The sequence below is a fragment of the Meleagris gallopavo genome, chromosome 17 (genome assembly GCF_905368555.1).
Source record: "Meleagris gallopavo chromosome 17, MGAL_WU_HG_1.1, whole genome shotgun sequence".
NCBI classification, from domain to species: domain Eukaryota; kingdom Metazoa; phylum Chordata; class Aves; order Galliformes; family Phasianidae; genus Meleagris; species Meleagris gallopavo.
Window position 1 is genome coordinate 12040393 of NC_139420.1, and position 22097 is coordinate 12062489.

At 40.9% G+C, this 22097-nt stretch overlaps 1 long non-coding RNA gene across 3 annotated transcripts in view; it reads left to right on the top strand.

Moving 5' to 3' along the window:
* The window catches only part of LOC146543205 (uncharacterized), a 140789-nt gene that overhangs the window by 48088 nt on the left and 70604 nt on the right, over positions 1-22097 (top strand). For all 3 annotated transcript variants that reach the window (XR_014887081.1, XR_014887082.1, XR_014887083.1), the window contains exons 4-5: positions 14506-14710; positions 17198-17261. This is a non-coding gene — a long non-coding RNA (uncharacterized LOC146543205). The remainder of the gene's footprint in view (positions 1-14505; positions 14711-17197; positions 17262-22097) is intronic.

Genomic DNA, 22097 nt, shown 5'->3' on the forward strand with positions numbered 1-22097 from the left:
ACACTGTACTCCATTGGGACTGGAGAGCCCCTATGTACTCAAATAAAATTTCTGCTTTCCTTACTGGAAGCAGGGTGAGAATTGGGTTCACCGAGTTAACCCCCTTTCCATAGCTACACCTTTCAGTTGGGAGATGCTCATGTATTTATAACTCTGTGCACCAGCAGGTCAGCATATTCTTCAAGGGCCATTATCCTGCAGCTCCCTTCAGTGCTAGGTACACAGCAGGGAGTTGCATCAAGGAAATGCATTAAGACGAATCAGCAAGAGAGAAGGGTACCTCTGGGCCAACTCCCTGCTTTTCAATTATTTATACTTCATAATTTCCAGCAAATCACTGGCTGTTTATTGGTGCTCATCTATAATTGAAGAGTTTCCTAGATCACTGGCCAGCTTTGCTTAAGATATAGCTGTCCGTGCTTTTGAAAGCTGTTAAGAAAAGCCCACAGGGAAAGGCAAGGTCTCAGGAGTGGGTGGTCATCCATTGAGGATACACCCTTTTAATTTTTGGCTTTTGTGGGCACCTGGGACTGGTAGGTTTCCAACATGTGGTTTACCATCTGCATTTCACCACACCACATCACGTAGAGACCGCATGCTACAGAACCAAGATGACCCTGACCAGGAAGTATTTCAAGGATCCTGCCTTCCCAAACCCATGCCCATGCAGTGTTTTTGTTCTGCCAAATAAACCAGTGGAGGGTTTTGATGTTCTTGAAATTCTTGAAGAGGCCATGAAGAAAAGGAGCAACTGTTCCGAGTAAGATGAAAAGCCAAAGCCTTGAAAACATTCAAGAACTTAATATCGGAAGGGAGAAAAGTCAAGTTCATATTTATGCAGAGGACGTGTTTGGCTTCGCATACTTTGCAAAGGCTCCTTCATCAGGCCTGCCTGGTCTTTCTCAAATAACTTTTTTTTTTTTTTTTTTCAATTTTTACTTAATTTTTCTCTTCTAATTTCAAAACAAAATTATTTTGGCTGAAGCAGTTGAAACTTTTTTGGTGTAGAAACATTAGAATTTGCTAGTTTTCAAACAAAAAAAAGACTGGAACCAACCATTTCAGTGTGAACAACTTCTCATTTGACCAGCTAGGAAATTCAAATGAAAAAATGTTTTGTTGAAATGTTCCCAACCAGCTCTATCCATCACTTCCTTTCATTACTACCCAATAAAAATAGCTCCCACATACCACTGTAGTCAGGAGTGCCATGTTACAGAAGAAGAAATAACTAAGCCAACAAAATGACTCACATTCCAAAGATAATATATAAGGTAGGGCCTGGCCAACAGTTAGATTCAAATTAGAACCAGCCTTAGCCTTCCTGCCTGAAAGAAAATGATCGCAAAATATGATCTGTTGTTATTTTTTGATATTTGGTCATTTTATTTTCACACACTTCTATTCATGATCCCACTTCTGACTTAGTGGAAGTGACCATGCTTTTAGTGCCATAGAGACTGCTATTTCTCCTCGTTTTCATCCCAACTAAAAGCAGGAAACACTGGGATTGTGGCAAGGGAATTTGTTCTTGTTAAAGAGATTTTTAGCTCAGTTTTGCCAACTTGGAGTTTGCATACCCTGGCTGAACTGTGCATGGAAATCTAGACCTGTGAATGACTGAAGGTTTACCCTGGTGGCTGGATTTGCTTTTTGAAGGGATATATTTCAACGCAGCCACAACTGCAGATCTGACAGCAACCAGCTGATGCAGTTCTATGAGATGTGTTAGGTGTGAGCATAAAGAAGTGGACCGCTGTGGTGCTGTATGTCTCTAGGGCCTAAGAAGTCCTTCTTAGTTTAAACATGTAATTCAAAGATATTAAACTTTTAGTGTTGTTGTTTTGAGTTACTGAACTAATAACCTGAATTTAGCTCTTAAATTCTGTTGGTCTTCACTAAAACATTCATTCCAGCAGAATCCTTCACTTTTAAGCCAGATTGTTAGTGCTTTTAGGAGCAGCTCATAGTTTAGGGTGAATGTGTTTTAAAGCAATCTATAAATCTTTATAGTCTTTGTTTTTCTTTCTCTTGTGTGCATACTTGGCAAGAATTTTCAGTTTACATCACTGAGAATTTGATTCACCTAAGTACAATGGGTGAGATTTGTCCACATCTGAAATGCCAACATCAACCCCTTTGCACCTTTTAAATCTTCAAAACAGGACTGAAGCAGGGCCTTGTGGTTTGCCTGACTCTTGCACTGCCTTCCCTTGTGCCAGGCAGAGGAAGGGGCAGGTGGTGGAGAAGTCAGCAGCCCACAGCTGGTTCCCGGCCTGGCCCTGTGGCCACAGCCACATACTCAGGTGGGACACTTATCCTACTTGTGCATGGGCCTGCAGGAGAAGCAGTAGGAAGAGAGAGTGGCCCCGTAAATGCTGAGTGGGCAAGCTGGAATGTTCGACATCGATGTGTGTACCACTAAGAGTCCTTGCCTTGTTGAGTCCCTCTTCCAAGCCATGTAGTTACACAGTGTTGATGTTGGTGTCCTTCCTTAAGTGACAAGTGGTAGGCAATGAGGAAACAGCTTCAGACTGAACCAGGGAAGATTTAGATTGTGTATCAGGAAGAATTTTTTCATGGAGAGAGTCGTCAAGCACTGGATTAGGCTGCCCAGGGAGGTCGTGGAGTCTCCATCCCCGGAGATACTGAGAAAATGTGTGGATATGAAACTAAGAGACGTGACTTAGTGAGGGACTTGGCAGTGTTAGGCTGACAGTTGGACGTGATGATGTTGAAGATCTCTTTCAACCTAAATAATAATAATTATGTATATGGTTGTATCTTATTTGAGGCCCGCAAAGGCACTGTGAGGATCGCAGTGCATTGGGGAGCTGGCTATCTCTGAGGCATCCAGGAATACACCCCTTAAGCTTCTTAACACTGTTGTCAAATGTCCTGGCCAATGTAAGCTCCCTGAGTACTGAAATGATGTGCACAAGGAAATAAATAAATAAAAGACATAAGAACAGAAAGTGCACCCTCCCAAGATAGCTTTTATGTAGCTAGAAAAGTGAGGTGGTTTCCTGTTCTAAATATTTAACATGATGTTTATGATATGTCCTCTGGGGGAAGAGATGCTTGAAAGCTAATGTTTATGAAGTAAGTCTGGAGGGATGGAAAGTGGAGGGAGGGCACGCTAACTAGGGGAGAAAAAAGAAGGAAAACAAAAGAAAGAACCTCAGGAGATGTCCTGATTTATAGCTCTACTTGCTGGAGAAAAATCTCTCTGTTTCATTGAAAAGATTGCAACTGATGGAAGCAAACTTCAGCTCAGTGCTTTCTGAAACCAGAAACCTGTTCCCTGAGATCAGAGAGGACCTAAGCCCAAGCTGGCAGGAATCTTTTACTGACTGCTGCCTTGTGCTCCTGAGCCCTGTGGAAGGTGTGTGTCTGTGATCACGAGGGCTGCAGTGATGCTCTCATGTTTCAGAAGCTGAGGTACGTTTCAGAAAGGAGGGGTGAGTTTGGTTTCCTACTCTGCCAAAGGCTTCTGGTGTGATATTTGTGTTTAATCTTCCTTTGCCTCTGTTCTGTGTCTAGGAATAGATACAATTTCCCGATTTGCTGGGAGAGCAAAAATGAATCACTTTCTTGTTATATACTTAAAAAATAAAAGCCTGAGTTCCCATTATTTCAGAACAGATGACTGAACTCCTTGTGAAACACCCTCTGAATGGATGACATGTTTCAACTCAATTTATTTAAAGTACACCCACACTTACTTTGTTTTACCTTCGTAATTCTGTATACAATCTGCAGCAGCTCAGGACCAGCTCTGGGTATGGCTTTGCCATTCCTGCCCCAGGGTGTAAATCCTTTCTGGGGAAAACTGTAGGTCAGAGAGGTAGAAATTCCAAGTGATTCTGCTACTCCCATTTTCAGTCATTCAAATTATTGCAGTTTTATATACCGGCTTTATCTAACATGGGGTATGAAATGAAAGAGGCTGTGAAGGAAGATTAGTGCAACTCTTGCACGTTTTACGGTAATGTCTCAGGAATATCAGCAGAGCCTCTAACAGTTCTTTTGGCACATGATGCAGGCCACAGGTCTCAGGGCTGAAGGAGGCTGGAAAGGAAACCTAAGAAATTTCAAACCTAATCTTGTCTAAGACGAAACTCCACATGGCTTTAGCTTTGGACGTTGAAGTTTTTGAAGACGTCAGAGGCCAGGTAGAAAAATCCTATGTATTAATCAACACTTTAGGTTTCTTTGTTGCACTGTGCTCAGCCTGGCTGAAAATCAGACCATTTGTTTCAATTATTAAATGTGTATTTATGGCCCCTGTTTTCTTCTTGGAAATAGAATCACGCTTGGGACATGTTTTCTCCTTGCAAATAATTGTGTCTGCCTGTAGTCAGTCCATACAGATAGAAATGTGTCAGTCACACTTAAAAACATCCCCTTTCCTATTTCGTTTTCTTGCTATTCTCCATGATTATGACTTTTCTCATCAAAGTGTAACAGCTATGCATTTTTTTTTTCTGTGAAAACAGTGTTTTGCACAGAGCTGCTCTGTTTGATGGCTTTTCTTTGGCATGCTATCAGCAAGCTCTTAAATAATTTTCCTGCAGAGAAAATCACTGCACTGTAATGGTGCACCACTGAGTAATCCTATTTTTTTGATAGGCAGGTCTGGTTGGTACAGCATGGGAAGATGTCAACTGGAGTTGATAATATTAGTGTATCTTCTCACTCTATTAGCTGGTCTGCTGTAACAACTGAGTTCTTCCAGTAAAAAGCACAGATATTCTATTCTATTTTCTGTGGATGACTGCTACTGAATAAATGCATTTAGATAACGATTTAAACAGTTGAAAAGGGGTTTGACCTTTGGTAGACTTTAGATGGTGCATATAGAGTTTATCTAACACTGTAAGTTGATAATGTGTGTTCCACATGCACTGTGTTTAACTATGGTGGGTCATTCACATTAAAAAAGAAGAGTAGGAGGCAATAATCTTCTGCTTCTGCAAACTCATGAGTGGGGCTGATTCTTCAGGAGAAGATGTGAAGAATGTCCCTTCTTGAAACGTGGGTTGTACACGGAAAAGGCTGTAGCACACATGTGGCATTTAATTTTTTTAATACTCCCCTTTGCCCTGAAGTTGTGAATCTCTTAAATTCCAACATGAGAAATTGCTAAACATAAGAAAAACAGCCAAACTTTACCCTCCCCACATTTCTACCATACACAAACCTCCAAAACTTCTCATATTATCTGAGCATCTGGAACATTGAGCTGGGGGGGACGCGGTTTTAAAAGTTTTTTTTTTTTTTTACAAAAAATCCCTAACTCTAATCTACAACCTCTTTCAGACCTGCCTCTAGGGAGAAACCCACCAATTACTATTTACTTTACCAACCTAGAGTGATTTGTGGATGTATGTAAGAATTATTTACGGTTTCATGCAGGAAAAACTTTCAGCTCCCTATTTGCCCTCGTAAGTAATGAGTTGCCTCAGGGGATCAAAGGTCAGATTTTGGTTTTAATGCCCACCTCTTTTTAAAAAATAAATAAAGCAATCTATGTGAAAAGAAGAAGAAAAAAAATAACAGTCTAAAAAGGCTCTGACTCCTGCTCTGCTTTGATGTTTTAGGTCTGGAAGGGATCATAAATTTGCTGGTGTGAGATAGAGTGATAATAAATGTAGCTTTTAACTTCTGGGTTTTTAGCTCACACAGCCATCCATTATCACTGGCAACTGCAAAGGGAATGTACTCTTTACCATGTTGCTCTTTAGAACGATAAATACTCACACCACTTTCTGGTGATGTCCCAGAAGCTCAAATGTAACCCCTCCCTGTGATCATTCCCAACAGCATTCATTCTTGGTCAAAATGGTCGACCAAGAAGGTCAACCAGAGGTGTTGATCAGAGTCTAGAAGGGTGAGCTTCCCTCTTAGTTCTATTTTCACCATCTCAGCTCTTTATTGGATGGATCCTTTTCAGTGCTTTGTGATGTGAGCAGGAAATAGCCAGGGAACAATTTGTAAAGGAAAATATGTTTGGGGGTCAGTGTCTGAGGTTCCCAGAAGTGTTTCCATGAAACTCATGTCTAGAGCACTCCTTTCTTGTTTTTATCAACAAATAGGCCTAAGAAATGCCCTGACCCAGTGTAGGCCATGTGTGGGGTTAGCACCCTTCCATGCTATCCCCAGGATTGCATTAAGCTCAAATGAGATGAACTTTTGGGAATGACTTTAAAAGTCTGACAGACACTTTACGCCTGCATGGAGCAGTGCTCCCAATGCAATCAGCTTAGTCACATCATAATATTTTAAAGCTATGTTGTTAATAAATTATTTTAATCACTTAAATGTCTATTAATGTCTTTTTGCTGAATGCTATCAACCTCATATTCCAATAATTTCCACAAGGAATTATTGACTATGTATAGATTTTGAGTGAATTTTGCCAAATCAGTTTATCATCCTCATATATCTTTTTCTACCTGCTTTGCTCTGTGTGGCGAAACACTTTAGCTATAGTTTTTGCTTTCCTTAGATCAGCAATTAAGTTATCTTTACTCAGCTTGCATTCGTTATGAAACACTCCTGTTAGTACTATCATTATTATTTTTATTACATTTTTTTCTTTTTTTCAAGTTCAACCATAGATATGTTTCTTTGGTCTGCTGCAAAACTAATGATTTCCCACATATTTTTTCAATCTTCTGATCTAAATGAGAGTTTACTACTCCAAAGTCATCACTTTGAGAGCTTCTAGAAACTATTAGAAAAGCTTAGGAGTAAAATGGATGCTAGACACCACTTATTTAAGTAACATTCAAAGACCGTACTTTAGGACATTTACTTGATCTTTACTTGCAGCTTGCATACTGTTAAGATTGTGAATATTTTTATTTATGATAGTTATTGTTTGCATTTCTTTTAAACACTGTATGAAGTTTTTATTTTATGCCTTCACTTAAATTGTATATATCAGAAGATATGTTTACTTACATGGCTTTTCTTTTCTAATCATGAAAATAAGCCTCTTTTCCTAGATTCATAAAATTAAAGATCAAGGTGTTGCATCATCCAGTCTGAATCCTTCTGCAAAGCATTCCGGTACATTTGAATCCATTAAGTTACAAGTAGCAGACACATCTTCCATAGAGCTTCCAAATTTTCAGAAATAGATGATGTACAACATTTCCTAGCTGTCTGTTGTAATAGTTACTACCACGATTTTTGAGTGCTTAACTGATAACGTGGATATGCCTGGCTGTAGATTCTGGTCAATGTAGTCCACCCACTGTTTTTAAGTCGCATCAGTCCTCCTTTTCACAACACCACCTTTATTTCTGATTGTCTTTGAGGCATTTGAGTTATTGAATGCATTTTTTTGTTCTTTCACTGAGCCTTTGTCTTTGAAAACATCCGAGAATTATTTTAAAATGTTGTCTGTATTCATCACACGAACCTCTGGCTTGCTTTGACCATACTTTTTCTTCTTTCTAAATCATACCTGCTATTCAGATATTGTGTCTGGTGCATGCTGCTTAGAAAGGAAGCAGTTTTGTCCCAGAAAAAGGCATCTAGAACAGATGGGTTGTACTACCTCTTAGAGGTGCCTGTGCCATTAATTCAGTAAAGAGCCTGGGTAGTTACCTTGGCCAGATCTTGCTTTTTAACCGCTGCAGCTAGCTGAGACAAATCCTCCTCAGTCACAGTTACCTATTTTGTATAACACTAGAAATGTCTTTAGGGAAAATTCTGTCTTAACCACTCTGTTTTTTTGGACGTACCATAGTGCTTCAAATTGCCCATGTCTATCAGCTCATTTTCAGCTCTCATTTTTGATTACTTGTCCCCACAGACTAGCTCAACTGTCTGGGTTGCCATGTAAAATGGTAGGTGTGAGTATCAAAACAAGAGAAAACAGGTCACTAATCCTGTGAATAAATTCACTGCAAATAGGAGACCACCAAAAAGAATTTCAATGGCCACCTGGAAATTGAATCTGGGAAAATCTCTTAGTGTAATATAAACTCGAGCTGGACTCCAGTGGCCATGAAGGCTAGGCTCTAGACAAGGTTCATTCAGTAATTTAAAACATCTGCTTCCTTGGACTGGATCTTATCCATCCTTCATGAAAAAGGACAGCAACTCACATGAAAACGTTAGCCAAGTTCTGGATGCAGCTTTTGTAAAATCTTTTGAGGAGCTGCTACTGTTCCTCCTCTCCATGCACTGAAGGGGAAATGCCTTGAGATTTTCATGTGTCCATCTCCACAACTGCTGTTTCAAACTCAGTACCGTGAACTGGCAATTCCTAAAGCTCAGGTGGGATGAACAGGTGACTACGTTGAAATGACATTGGGTAATTGTGGTTAGACAGTAAAGTACAAAGATGCAAAACTAGAACTGGGTATCCCCAGTTAACCTGCGATTGCTTGGAAAAAGTCAGTTGTGTACATGTTTGGATTTTTGGGCTAGCAGTTGGAAAACAGTCTGCTCAGTGGAAAACTGTACAGATAAATGGCGTTATTTTCTCCATTGTATCCATGAGGGTCTAAAATTTGAAAGAGGAAAGCTTTACAGATAGTATTTTCATAGATAGTATATGTATATACAATAGATAATATAATGTTACCCGTTTTTTTTTTTTTTTAATTTTTTTTTTGCAAATGAAATATTTAGGAAAGCCACTGAACTTCTGGGTGTATCTCCCTACAGTCATCTCCTCTTTAGGACAGGCTAGCCAAAATTGGATACCTGGTAGTATACTTATGCTTGTTAAAAAGGGTTTGGAAAAGAATTCCAGGAGTAAAAAAAAAAACAAAGAATTCCTGATTGACTTTAGAAACAAATGTCATATGAACAGTCTTTTTCCTTTATCAATGGCTAATACATATTCCCTCTGTGAACAAAATAATCTGTGGGGTATGTTGGATTGTGTTAAAGTGAGATAAGAAAATCTCAGCATCATAGTCATGAATGAGGGCTTATCTATGGAGCAAAGGTGGAATGAGCATACACCAGAGCATTTTAGAGAGTTAAACTCGGGGTCTGATAATCTGGATCACACTAAAATGCTGTTGGGTTTCAGCAGTCAAATAGGGACAGATAGAAAACAAAACAAAACAAAACAAAACAAAACAAAACAAAAACTAAACATTCAGCTAATCAGAATTACACCCAGCTAATGGAGAGCAGTTATTTTTCCCCCCTTCCCTATCATCCCGGTCGATTCAAATTGATCCTAGTTCTGCTGAGTGAGAGCAGTCCTTCAAAGTTTATTCTGGTGTCAATTTTTATAGTTTCCCCCACTGATCAATAGAATGCATAATCATTAAGGCAAAGTTTGTGAAAGCTAATCCTTCAATAGGAGTTTTATGAATGGCTCGGAGTCATGACTCTAACCATTTGGATGTAAGTGGAACCTTTAATCAGGTGAGTGACAGGAGACAGTCAATAGGATTTGCTGAGGCTGAATTCTGATTTTCGATACAACTATGCAGAGTGAGCAGGAGAAAGGGGAGCAGGGATGGCCAGAGGAACAGACATAGGCTAAAATGGAAGTTTCTCCTCTTTTATTATTTATAAAATATGTTTCCAGTATTTTTTAAAAACACTTTGCACTTGAGTATCATTTTTCACCTAGAGAGCTAAATTGTCTTTGGGGACATTTGCTGATGAAACACTATGTCATCTTTTTGTGAAGGTGAATAACAATTAGTGCTGCTTTATGCTGGTGAGAGCTTATTGCACCAAGTTTATCCGAGTGCAGCAGGTCTGCAGCAAGTCAGAAAGGTGGGAGAAAGCAGAAACTGATGAAGTCTTTAGATGTCACAGAGTAGGCCTGGCAGAGAAATGGAAAACCTTGCAACTGTTTTGGTTTTGCCCACTAGATATGTGGGTGGTGATGTATATTTGTTTTCTTCCTTTTTTTGGCACATCCTTATCTCCTGGATTGGCAAAGGAGAGATCATCTGGATTGTATATACTGAAAGAAAAAAATGAAGAGTTATTTCAAATAGGGAACTGGAAAATCTGGTGATAGAGAAGATTAGCTGTTATACAGAACTCATCACTGTTGTAGCTGACCAATATTCAGTTGATGGTAACAACAGTATCTTCCTTTTTTCTCCTTTTCTGCCATTTCAAATGAAATGAGAAAAGCAAACACAACAGAAAGAGGTACTTTTGCCTGGTCAAATAACTTCTAAAGGAGCAGCCACAGAGTGCTAGGAGGAGAAGAAAACATCCAGGGAAGAATTGTACTTCCATTCAGAATGCTGAGAAGTAAAGGGCAAGGTTTTGATATTAGTTCAAAGACTCCCTTGGCAGTGAGGTGTTCTGAATGTTCAGAACTAAGCTCTTTCAGACTGAAGAGCACTTTAAGACCAGAAAAAAAAGCTGCCAAAAAAACAAGGCTGGTGTTTTCATTTGTGCTTTCCAAGAAGAACAGAATAGCACAGGTGAATAATGTAGGTAGTGGTCAGTAATTTCCTTCATGGTCAAAAGACTGGGAGTTTGTAAAGAATTTTTAATCATAAGTGTAAAGATTCAGTGAGTTACTTGCTACAGACTGATACAGCTCCATTGGCTTCTTGCTTTGCTTTAGCTATTGAGTTATCCAAGGGCTTAAAATTGTGGCTGCTCCTTTTAAAGATTTAATAAGTATTTTTAAAGCAGATTCTCATTTGGGTGATTCTACCAAGCTGTCTTGAGTTTCTTCAGCTGAGATCCTGGTGCTACATCTCCAAATAAGCTAATGCAGGAGGTTTGGAGGGGTTATGTCATAGCATTCTGTACATTAAGCTCAGTGTGTGTCATGTTCCTAATCTTCTGACATTGCTATACTGGGAGGTTTGTAGAAAGAATATATCTTTTTAGCATGAGAATTTATTCTCTTTATTTATTGATATTTCATAGTCCCCAGAGCATTTTGTTATCATGGATGAATAGCAGCATGAGTTGTTGGATGACAAGTGATAGAGAAGTTCTGCTTACAGCAGTGCCTTCAAAATTCAGAAAAGACAGACTTTTGGAGATACACACAACCACGTACTAAAAGGTGATCTTGGAATAGATCATGCCACACTAAACCCAAGAATTGTGGTATATTGGCTTTTTGTGGTGGCACTGACCTGGAAGTACAGACCCAAGTGTTATATTTGCAGGTGCAGTCCAATGCAGACAGGATTCTGAAGGCTGGGAAGGGACAGCACTTCCATTCCCATGGTAGGGTCCACAGGGGCAGTGTGCAATGGATGAGTCCTGTCGCCCTCTCCTACCTGATAACTGTTAGCAGCTTCACACCTAGATCTAAGTCTGACCCCACTGCGAAGAGATTCTTTGTCATCATTTTCTCACAAGCCTCTAGCCCCAAATCTCTTGTGAGTGACAAAGAGAAAGATGTGAGGGCAGCTCCAAACTTGGAAATGATTAGTTGCTGAGATGCTTATCACAGCTTTTGTTCTGACAAGTGTTAACCTTTGATCTGGTAAATGGGAAATTTACCCTGTAGAGACAAGGGAAGGAGAAGAACAGATTGACAAATAGGGGAAGACTTGGAAAAGATCACGGGGAGTCAAGAGCTAGGTTTGGTGGTTCAGATTCAGGAAGAAGAAGAGATAGGAGAAAAGAGTAGTAAATCTGTGAGGCTGAGGAAAAGAGAAGCAAATGATCTTGTGGGCTGCGAGAGTGCTCCAGCTTTTGTTTCTCTCCATTCCCTTCCCCACTTTCTCCTGAGCACACTGATCTGCTTTGCTGGGGCAGTTGGTTTGGGGACACTGACACTTAGGCGTTAGGCAGTGGGAGGAGGTGTCCTACTTGGAGCTGCCCTCTGACACCCTGACCATCAAACTGTGCAGTTAGCACTAAGATCTGTCTTACGAAAAGCTGTGCCTGGAGAAGTTTTTTCGGAATGGACAGTGGTTGTGGTTAGGTGTTTGGGAAGCTTGAGCATAGCCGTGTTGTCATGAGGCTCATGGAGGCTGTATGAGTCAAAGGGCAAGGCCTCCTGGAGCTCATGCTGGCAGCACACAGCAGCAAAGGGCAAAGGATTCCTGAAGTGATGGCTATTTCACTGTGAATCTTAGCTCACCCTGAAGCTGGAAGTCTGTATTTACAGCATGTTGGCTTTTCCTTCTTTTTTGCCACTGCTTTCCCTCTTCTTGTAACTTAGTGCTGACCCAGTAGTTTTCCTGGTGCACCTAAAGCCTCATTTCCTGATGGGCCTTTCCATGGGCTGACGGTGCTGTTTGCAGGCACTGCTGGATGCCTCTCCATGAGTGATGACCCTGTTCCCAGTCCTACACCACAGCCCTCCCCCTTGCCTTTCTCTATGGTAAATATTTTAGTACTCGTTGAAATCAATTGAGCCTCATCAATTGGAAATAGAGTGTAAATCACTGGGACTTTTGCATTCACCCCAGAAATCAATTTTCACACATTAGGGCTATTAGCTTATTGAGAACTGTGTGATAAATGGCTGCGGGCCATCATGGAGCCACACCTGCCAGCTGTACATTTTGCATCTCAAATAGGCTTAAAAGCAGGGGGATGCCAAATGAAGGAAGCTCTCAGGTGGCAGGAGTGGTGCGGAGTTGGAGACACAAGGACCGTGCAGCCAGACAGTTTGTGCCTGGAGATCAATAGCAGCTCCAAAGCACTAACTCATCCTCACAGGGGCTGGAGACAGAAGGCGGCTCCGAGCCAACTTGTGGTTAGGCATCAAGGCTTATTTTTCTCTCTCAAAGATGAACACAGTTTGAGGAGGAAAGGTGAAATGTAGATGATGAACATTTAATAAAATTAATGCAGTACTTTAAAAAGGAAGTTTTTCCAGAAGTAAATATGTTTCTTTCAAACAGCAGTGGGAGATGGGGAGTAGAGACAACTTCTCCTGCTATCCCAGTGCCCTGGGTAGTGCGAATGGTTTATTGCTAGCTGTGATACAGAGAAGATATCTGGAGTTCCACTCCGTAATTCCTTCCTATCCCCTTGAATCTCCTTGGTGGGATGTGGCAGCTTATCAGCTTTTTGTTGAATGATGTTTGGTGGTGATGGATCTGGTGGCCCAGCTGATGGAAGTGTATAGTGACCAACAAGCTGTCCTGTGGCTGGCTGGAAGACCTTGGTCTCTGTTTCCAAGACAGGACATAATCCATTCTTCTCATTTATTACTGTCAGTCAAAAATGAGGGCAGCTCCACGGTCTTGCAGACTCTCCATGGTATAGTCCGTGTTTGTTTGCCTTGTAATTTGGCTTTTTTGCACACAGAAGCCACTCCTGAAACTGAGGAAGTCGTGTATAGGTGGGACTGTCTCTTTGACCAAAGGTCTTTTCTCATCCCTATACTTCTACGTAGAAATGTGTGTCAAGAATGTATTTCCTAATTTTGGATATTTCTCTCCACAAGAGGAAAATAGAAAAATGAGAAACCTGGAACAGTAGGTCATCAGATAGATTGTGCAATGCTAATAGCAATTGAATTTCTTGCTGTCGAATAGTGTGCACATATACCACCATTGTTGTAGCAATGAAAACCAGAGCTACTTTCATAGACACAGAAGACCTGTGTCATCAGAGGTTCGTTCTTGAGAAAACTGATGTAAGCTTAGAGAAAAAGCTCTTACTGGGAGCCCTGACTTGCTTCCAGAGAGCAGTTCCAGCTAGCTGGGAGCAGGAAGCAGTGGCCCAGTCCCCAAGGAGTGCCAGCGTGGTTTGGCAGCCCATGAAGCAGCAAACAGCTGGCTTTAAAATGTTCGCACCTAAAAGCTCCTGTGCTTCATTCAGCCACACTTCTGGAACATTTTCCAATTGCTCCATCCAACGTGTTGCCTTTCCTCTTTCTTACAAGTCTCATATCTAGCAACATACCCCACGCTGCTTGGACCTGTTGGTTAATATATTCCCAGTATCTGGAGTTTCAGTCTGGCCGGCTGCGATCACGACTCTGGGCAGAGGCTGCATTACTTCTCTGACAGTCTTGGGCTCTCACCCTTAGCTAATTACTTTGATCCTTTACACTTTGTAAAAATTCTTACAACACAAAATAAGTCCCCCCTGGCTTTAACCTTGCGACCTAACCGGCCCTTGTAAAAGGGAGGGAGAAAACACAGTCATGCACGCACAAGCACACACGCACACACACTTGTGCACATGCCTATATACACATCCCCACAAACTGCCTAAAGCCTGTTCCTTTAATAGTTTCCTCCCAGGACTCCCACAAAAAGGCAAATAAAACTCCTTTTACAAGATAGCAGGGCAGCATGAAGGATCAACTTCACCAACAACAAGTTCTTTCTTCAGTTCATTTGTTTTTAACATACTTTTCCTCTAGATTTGATCCTCTAAGTGCCTCTCCCTCCTCTTCCCTTCCCTTTTGAGATTTCTGTTGTTGTTCCTTTTGCCTGCCCTGCTGCCAGCAAGCAATTTGTTTTGTCAGGCTCTGCTTGTTCACAGGGAATAGCGTATATATGAACACCTACTTTTAAGTTCTTCCATGACTAAGGAATGTTTCTTCTTTATTCTTCACAGGAGCCAGCTAACAAAAGAAATCCAAAGGAGAGCGAAAAGTGTTGTGCTTACGAAGAACAATTGAACAGACCAGACATCTTCTGCCTGTGAGGTAGCTGAGGAGGGATACAGCAGAGGTCTATAAAATCATGAGTGGCCTGGAAAAAATGAGTTGATTGCTGCTCTTACCTGTTTCCAGAAAAAGCACTTTCAGAAGAAACCAAAGGTAACAGTTCTTCACACACTGTGTATGTTCCTGTCTCCTCTAACCATGTCTGGGAGAACTGCTTTAGAGGATGGTAACTTGGAGAACAGCATGAGGAAATTTAAGCTTCTATATGGTTTAGATTACGCATGGGGAAACAAATTTGTATCTTACTTCTTTACTGGCTGACCGGCATTTATGAAACTTATAGACACTTAATAATCTCAAAACTTCTTTCTGACATACTTAGTTAAGAATGCTCAGCATTGTCTAAAGTTACTGCAAACCAGAAAGTAGTGATAGATGCATACACATCATGATTCACAAGCTATGCTTCTTTAAGGAAACAAGGAAAAAAAACCAGCAGAAACCTTCATTTGCCAATAAAACCCACATTTGGGTCCCTTCACCATTTCCTCAATTAAGCTAAAACCAAACTGTTTGAAAGCCTTCTCATTTATTTCTCCCTTCTATCCAGTATTTTCTGTTTCCCATGCCTGAACTAGAACTGATAAAGAAAGGAAGGAGTCTGTACCACAGCCTAAATTATTAGGAGAACAAAAAAAAATCAGATCATATTTCAGAAGTCCTACTATGCAGAAAAAACTGGAGATCAAGCATGGATTTTTTTGAGAGGTCGGTCTTTAGAAGACCAAGGCTAAATCTATTCTCTAAATTCACATGGAGGAGGGATTCAAAACTGGGTTTCCTGGTGCCCTGCAATTGCAATTCTTTTTCTTATTCTTTATTCTCCTTGGATAAGGATAAAACTTTCATAGTGTTCTGCCCACTGACTGTCTTTCAGATGCTTTTTTTCTGCTTTGCTATTGCAGAGTTGGAACCCATAGGCACGTAAGGTTTCTCAGAAATTATTGAGCTAGCTACGGTAAAAGATTACCATGTCCATGGATACTAGAATCAGGCAGTAAACCAAGATCATGCCAATGCCAAGCTAGGCAATCAGGGAAGTGCAAATCAGTGAGAGTGCAAAACACTAAAGAGTGGATTGCATAGCTTTCTGAAGTGCCCTCCAAAACACTCTCCTAGAGTCATTTCTGACTGTCGATGTCTTTGGGTTCCCCTAAGGCAGACTACTAAATTCCTCCACGACTTGTAGTGGTATTGACAGGAAGCTCTCCCCAGTAGCACCAGCCCTTGCTAGCATGTTGGAAAATTGGAGCCTTTTCCACCCTTCCAGTTACAAAGGTTTCTTTTGGTTTCCCACTTGAATTTTCCATGCATTTGTTGTCTTTGCACTACTCAATGTGGGACACAGGACAGGCGCAGTGTCCTGTTAAGGTCTGTGGAAGTCAGTCTAGCAGACAGTGGCATAATCCGAAAATCATGTGCTCGAAGCAAAGGTGATTTTTGCTAATTGCTTGGGCATCAAATTTTTAGGATCAAAATTATGATCAAGTCTACTGACTACAAAGAATGAAGGGGAAATCTGATAGGATTTTCATGCACGCCTGTCTTTCCTTTTGAAGTGGATAGTTGTTTAGACAGGGGGCTCTTTAAACCAAGTTCTCAATTCTGTGTACAGCACCTACAAGACTACAAGATTGTCCTTCCTACTTTCTTGGGATTCTTTGGGATTCTTGCATTATACTTTGGAAACACTCAGAAAATGAACTATTTATTTAATAGAAATACCAAGAAGAACCTTACCATCGCCCCTTCCCCTGTGAAAGATCCTTTGTGGTTTCTCTCATACCCTCAAGGCTTGTGAGCGTGATTTTATCCCATGCCAAGTGACACTTGAATTTCCCAGTGCTGAGGTTTTTCTTCATTTTTGTCTAGGTCAACTTCCCACATGCATGAGTCTGAGTGGAGCCATTTCAAGGCTCAGTCTCCATAGGGTGTTAACTGTGCCAAAGCTCTGAGTACATCCAAATCCTAGTACAGGGCTTAGAGATGGCCTCTCTTTCCCGGAGATGCCTGCTTCTGCTAAATACTGGGGCAGCTCTCTAAAATACTGAAGGAACAAAGCATGCAAGGCAGTAAAATGAGGCAATTAAACCTATAAAACCAGGGTTTACAAGGAAATTTATAGTGTCAGAGGCTTTTTATAGCTTTTTTAGATTAGTTTAAATAAAAAAAGGGGGAGAGAGAAAGAGAGAAAAATAGAGAGAGAGAGAGAGAGGGGACCTGAAACTTGAGGAGACTTAAAAGTTCAGAGAAAGGCTTTTAGGAAGCACAGAGGGGTAATAACTAGAGGCACATTTTCCATTTCACTGTCTTCTCAAATTGAAATTAAATGAGGAGAAAAAAAAGCATACACAAAACAACTGGCAGTTTACATTGTTCTCACTTCCTCCTATTCCATTTGATCTTCCTATTGCTATTCTTCTGTTTTCTGGCCAGGTGAAAATGTCTTGTCACCTGGGCAAAGGAACTAACGTGAAAGAGCAATCTCATTTTGCTGTTGGGTTTTTTGTTGTTTTTTTTTTTTCCCTTTCTGTTAGGCTAGAACTTGCATGGTTTTAAAGTTCCTTGTGTGCCTTGCAGCTCCAGGAGCTCGTGTTCAAGAAGTGAAATGGAGCCAGCTCCTGATTAAGGCAGATTCGGTCAGGTAAGACAATAGACCCTGTGTTTTAAACGCTATGCCACATTTTGCAGTTTCTCATGCTTCCTTTCCAACTGCACATGTGCCATGTACGCAAAATAGGCAAGTCAGCTTGAGTGCCTTGAGTATCTAAGTGGAACTAAGGAAAAGAGGTGATTCAGATCTTTCAAATCCTGCATCCTTCTCTGTGGAAGCGTCTCCTTTATTCAGTCCTAATTCTCTTGCTAGAAGTAGAACACTCAGATTTTAAAGTGGTGTTTTTCCTTTCATCTCTCAAAGAATCACAGAGCAGCTGATGTTGGAAGGGACCGTTGTCTAGTCTGACACTCTGCTCCAAGCAGGTTCAGCTACACCAGATTACTCAGAATTTACCAGTAGAGACTGAGAGGAAGACCCTGGCCTTTTCTGTGTCCTTTTCACCACATCTCCTGCTTTTTTACCAATGGGTCCACATTTTCCAAAATCTTCCAATTGATAGTGATGCACCTGTAGGAGCTCTTCTTGCTGACCTTCACTTCTCTCACTGTATTCAGGCTTAGTTGGGCATTAACCCTCCTAGCTTACTTCCAGCATGTTTAAATGATGTTGCTGTATATTCTTCCCTGCTTCTGCCCCTTGTATTCTTTTTTTTTTTCTTCTCATTTTATGTCAGAATCTCCATGTTCATCTGTGCAGGCCTCCTGCTGCCTTTGCTCAGTTTACTGCTTATCAAGATGGACCATTCTTGCGCTTGGAGGAGGGGTCTTGGATCCTTGCAAATCATCCAGGTTTCCTAGACTCTTCTCTCCAGAATTGTATCCCTCAAGTACTTCAAGGTAGATTCTTGAAAAGGCCAGAGTCTGCTGTCCTAAACTCCAGGGCTGTGATTCTGCTTTATATCTTCCTGGCATCATGTTGTCTTAGAAAAATTCGGGTCTCTTTAAAAATGATCCCAAAGCCTGTGCTCTGAGATGGTGTAGACAAAGGTCTCACCCTGCACACATGGCCATCTCTTCCTTATGTGAAGTGTGAGTGTCCACTGTCACCCTGTCTGCATTTCTGCCATTTGTAAAACTACAATTACCACGATGCTGCTGAGATATTACCTATTGCAGTGATGCTTGAGAGCTTTGAGTGCTGTCTTTGTGAAATACATTGCTTCATATCCTTTCTTTCCATTATTTTATTTTCTAGTTAGAGTATGCCATGTTTTATATTGTTTGGTTCCTGTTTGGTTGCTAAACACACAATCAGCAAACTACTAATTAACCACAGCAATTCATCATCCTACTGTGTAGATTTTTAGAGAAACTGACCTGCAATAAAAATAAGCTTAGAGTAAAACAGAAAATAGCAACCTATGCCTCAGGTCATGTTAAACTTCTTAGGTGGGAACATTTTGGCTAATGGATAGGGTGGCACAGGAGAACTGTTCCACCATCCTTGAGTACTTCAGAGGGAAGAAGGGTTGCTCATAATCTTTGGCTCATCTTGACAATGCATTTACTTTGTAATAGATGTATCGATAATCTGAATATCTGTGGAGTACACTGATAGGTTGAAGTTGTTAAATTCCTTTTTCCAAAGGATACTAATGACAGAATTATTTTAAGCAGAAAATTACTTGTGAACTAATCTTTAATTCTAGCACACTTTTACATTGGATATGGTCACTAACTGAATAATGTAGGCTTCTTCAAGGACGGTCATTTTTTTTTCAGGCGTTACCTTTCATTGTTCACAGTTCCCATTGTGTATCACAGAACCCTTCCTGTTTTTTTGCTGTGGTCTAAGCAACCACAGTTCCAGCTGAAGAAAGATTGCTTTTCTATTCAAGTTTTCAGGATGTTTGTGTTAAAACTGGTGAAATATGTAGCATTTCATCAGCATCTTTATGAACACTCCAGAACAGGCAGCATTTTGGGGGAGCAGGTTGAGGTGCTCTGGGTTATGTGTGTGCAGAATGGCAGGACTGGGTATTGGCTTTAGGTGAGGCTCACTGGCAGCTCCTCCACTTTCGAAACTGTAGAGCCTTTTTTATTAGCCACACACCCTGCCTTTTTCTTCCCTTAAGACAGCTGAAGAAACTGGTGTTGAAAAATAGGTCAGGATTTCAACACACCTTTAAAGCCCCTGCTGTCAGTTGCCAATGTCCAGGAAATACCAAGAGGAAAAATAAGCTGCAATACTGGGAATAGTTGAGGTCCCTTGTAGAGAAGAGAAGGTAAAAGCCAAACAGGAGAGGTAAAACTTAAATGAGTGTGTTTGTGTGACAGGGAAAGGTGAAGTGAAGGTAGATGAAGAGGAGAAAATTTAGATCTGCTGCAGGCAAATGCATCTCCAAGGAGTCATTCTAGCCAACTTGCAAAACGTATGGACAGTTGTGAGTTGATCACGTGCAGAACTTCCCATCCAAAAGAAGGTGAAGAGAGTGCCCACTTGCATTGGGGCAATTATGTTCATTGGAGGCATTGTGAATTTGCAATGAGATTTTGATCGAGTCCAACATTTTGAAGCCTAGCTTTAGTTTTTAAAGTCTGCAAATGTGTGCTGTTGCAGTCACATGATAAATAGTTCTGAAATCAGTATAGAAAGCTATTAAAATGTGGTTTTGTCTCTATGTCTAGTATGGTACATTAAGATGCACATCTCATTCTACTCTCTCCCCCTCTGTCTCAATATGTATGTATGGGTGGAAATTTTAGAAGTACTCAACATTGGTCAAACTGTCCCCAATGGAAAATATAATGTTGACCTCAAATAGTATCACATTTTAGGTCAATGATGAGTGATTTTTAAAATACTACCTTTACATATATATTTAAAGAGGAATCACTATAGCGAAACTAAGTTCTCTAATGCTAAAGTTCTGTTTGAGAAATGGTGATGAGAGGGAGAGATAGCGATGTAGAACTCACCATTTCATCTGTCCCAGCCAGTGCTGATTTGGCATTTCTACTGTGATTTCCCATCAGGGACTTTTTTTGCAATCAAATAGGAAAAAGAGTCCTCAAGAACAATTTTATGTTTTAGTGTTGTTGAATGAACAGAGAAACAAATAGCTGCAAATGTATCAGGCTCTCTCTCTCTGAGGGGAAGGGAAGGGAAGGGAAGGGAAGGGAAGGGAAGGGAAGGGAAGGGAAGGGAAGGGAAGGGAAGGGAAGGGAAGGGAAGGGAAGGGAAGGGAAGGGAAGGGAAGGGAAGGGAAGGGAAGGGAAGGGAAGGGAAGGGAAGGGAAGGGAAGGGAAGGGAAGGGAAGGGAAGGGAAGGGAAGGGAAGGGAAGGGGAGAGGATGAGAGGGGAGGGGAGGGGAGGGGAGGGGACGAGAGGAGAGGAGAGGAGAGGAGAGGAGAGGAGAGGAGAGGAGAGGAGAGGAGAGGAGAGGAGAGGAGAGGAGAGGAGAAGAAAAGAAAGAAAAGAAAAAGAAAAGAAAAGAAAAGAAAAGAAAAGAAAAGAAAAGAAAAGAAAAGAAAAGAAAAGAAAAGAAAAGAAAAGAAAAGAAAAGAAAAGAAAAGAAAAGAAAAGAAAAGAAAAGAAAAGAAAAGAAAAGAAAAGAAAAGAAAAGACCCTATACATTTGCTAGTTGCTAAAGATGACTTCTGGTAAGCACTGAAGTGAAACAAACATTTACAAGTGAGAAAAGTCGTCTGTCGCTAATCTTATAGATTGTTCTGTTCTCTGATACATCAGTATTTTAAATAACATCTAATGGTCCAGAACGTACAAAGCAATCAATGTTGTTCAACCTCTACAGCCATCAGCTGCAGGTAAATGCTATCCTGGTACAGTAGGCTTGCAGCCAGAGCCTTGGCTCATTTAAATCAATGTCAGTAGTTTACAACAGGCTGGCAATGTGGACATGTGCCCATCTAAGAGAAAAGAAAATTCTTGGCCAGCAGAGAGTCTTGGTTTGTTCCCAGTCTTGGCTGCAGGGTCGTGGTGATCAGGATGATCAGGACAGTATATGGCTGGTCCAAGAAACTGGTGGGCTGTCTCTGCCTCTCTCTATTTTTCTGGCTCCATATATAATATCAAATGTCTTTAAAGAGCACAATTTGAATGATGGACCTTATAATTCCATCTCAGGAGTTCTGATGACTCGAGCTTGGTTCTTGTGGTTTATGATGTCACCAGAACCCATCGATGGAGTCGTAGCCCCATAATTCACCATTATCCAGTTATTTATTCTGTGCAATAAGTGGCTACAGTTTAATCGCCAGAGTAAATTGCTGCAGCATCTTTGTGGAAACTCTAATGTTACTGTAGCAGTATCTATAGCAACAGTGGCTCAGTGGTGGTAGCTGGTGCAAACAGGGCCAGTAACGCTGCAGTGATACTGCCAGCCCTGTGCACCCAGTGAGAAAGGCAAGGGTATCAACACAAGGAATTGAGAACCAGAGAGCTGGATCTGGGAGAAAAATCCATGAGCTGTTGTACAGGTATACACACTGGGCATTGTGTAGAGTCTCTGTGAATTTAGGAGGTGGATCTGAACTTTACCCACCTTTACAGAAATGTGGCAATTATCTTATGCAAAAGGATTTGTTTTCAGGTATGCACACCAGTGGATGCTTAAAGCAAATGGTTTTGCACCTCATACAACTGAGGTTTGACTTTGATTAAACAGTGGGCGAGACAGGCAGATGTTGTGCTTCAGCTAACAGCCTCAGCTCTTCTCACCTGGTGCCTCCTAGTAGCTCTGTGTCCAGGAGCCAGCATTTTAGTGCTGCTGGGACTTAATGTTCCTTAAGCTGCAAATAAAACTCATCTTTATTTTTGCCAGAATACAATTTGCCAAACTATTTAACATTATCCAGAGTTGTTTAGCAGTGCTGGATATGCAGGTGGCATTTAACTAGTATA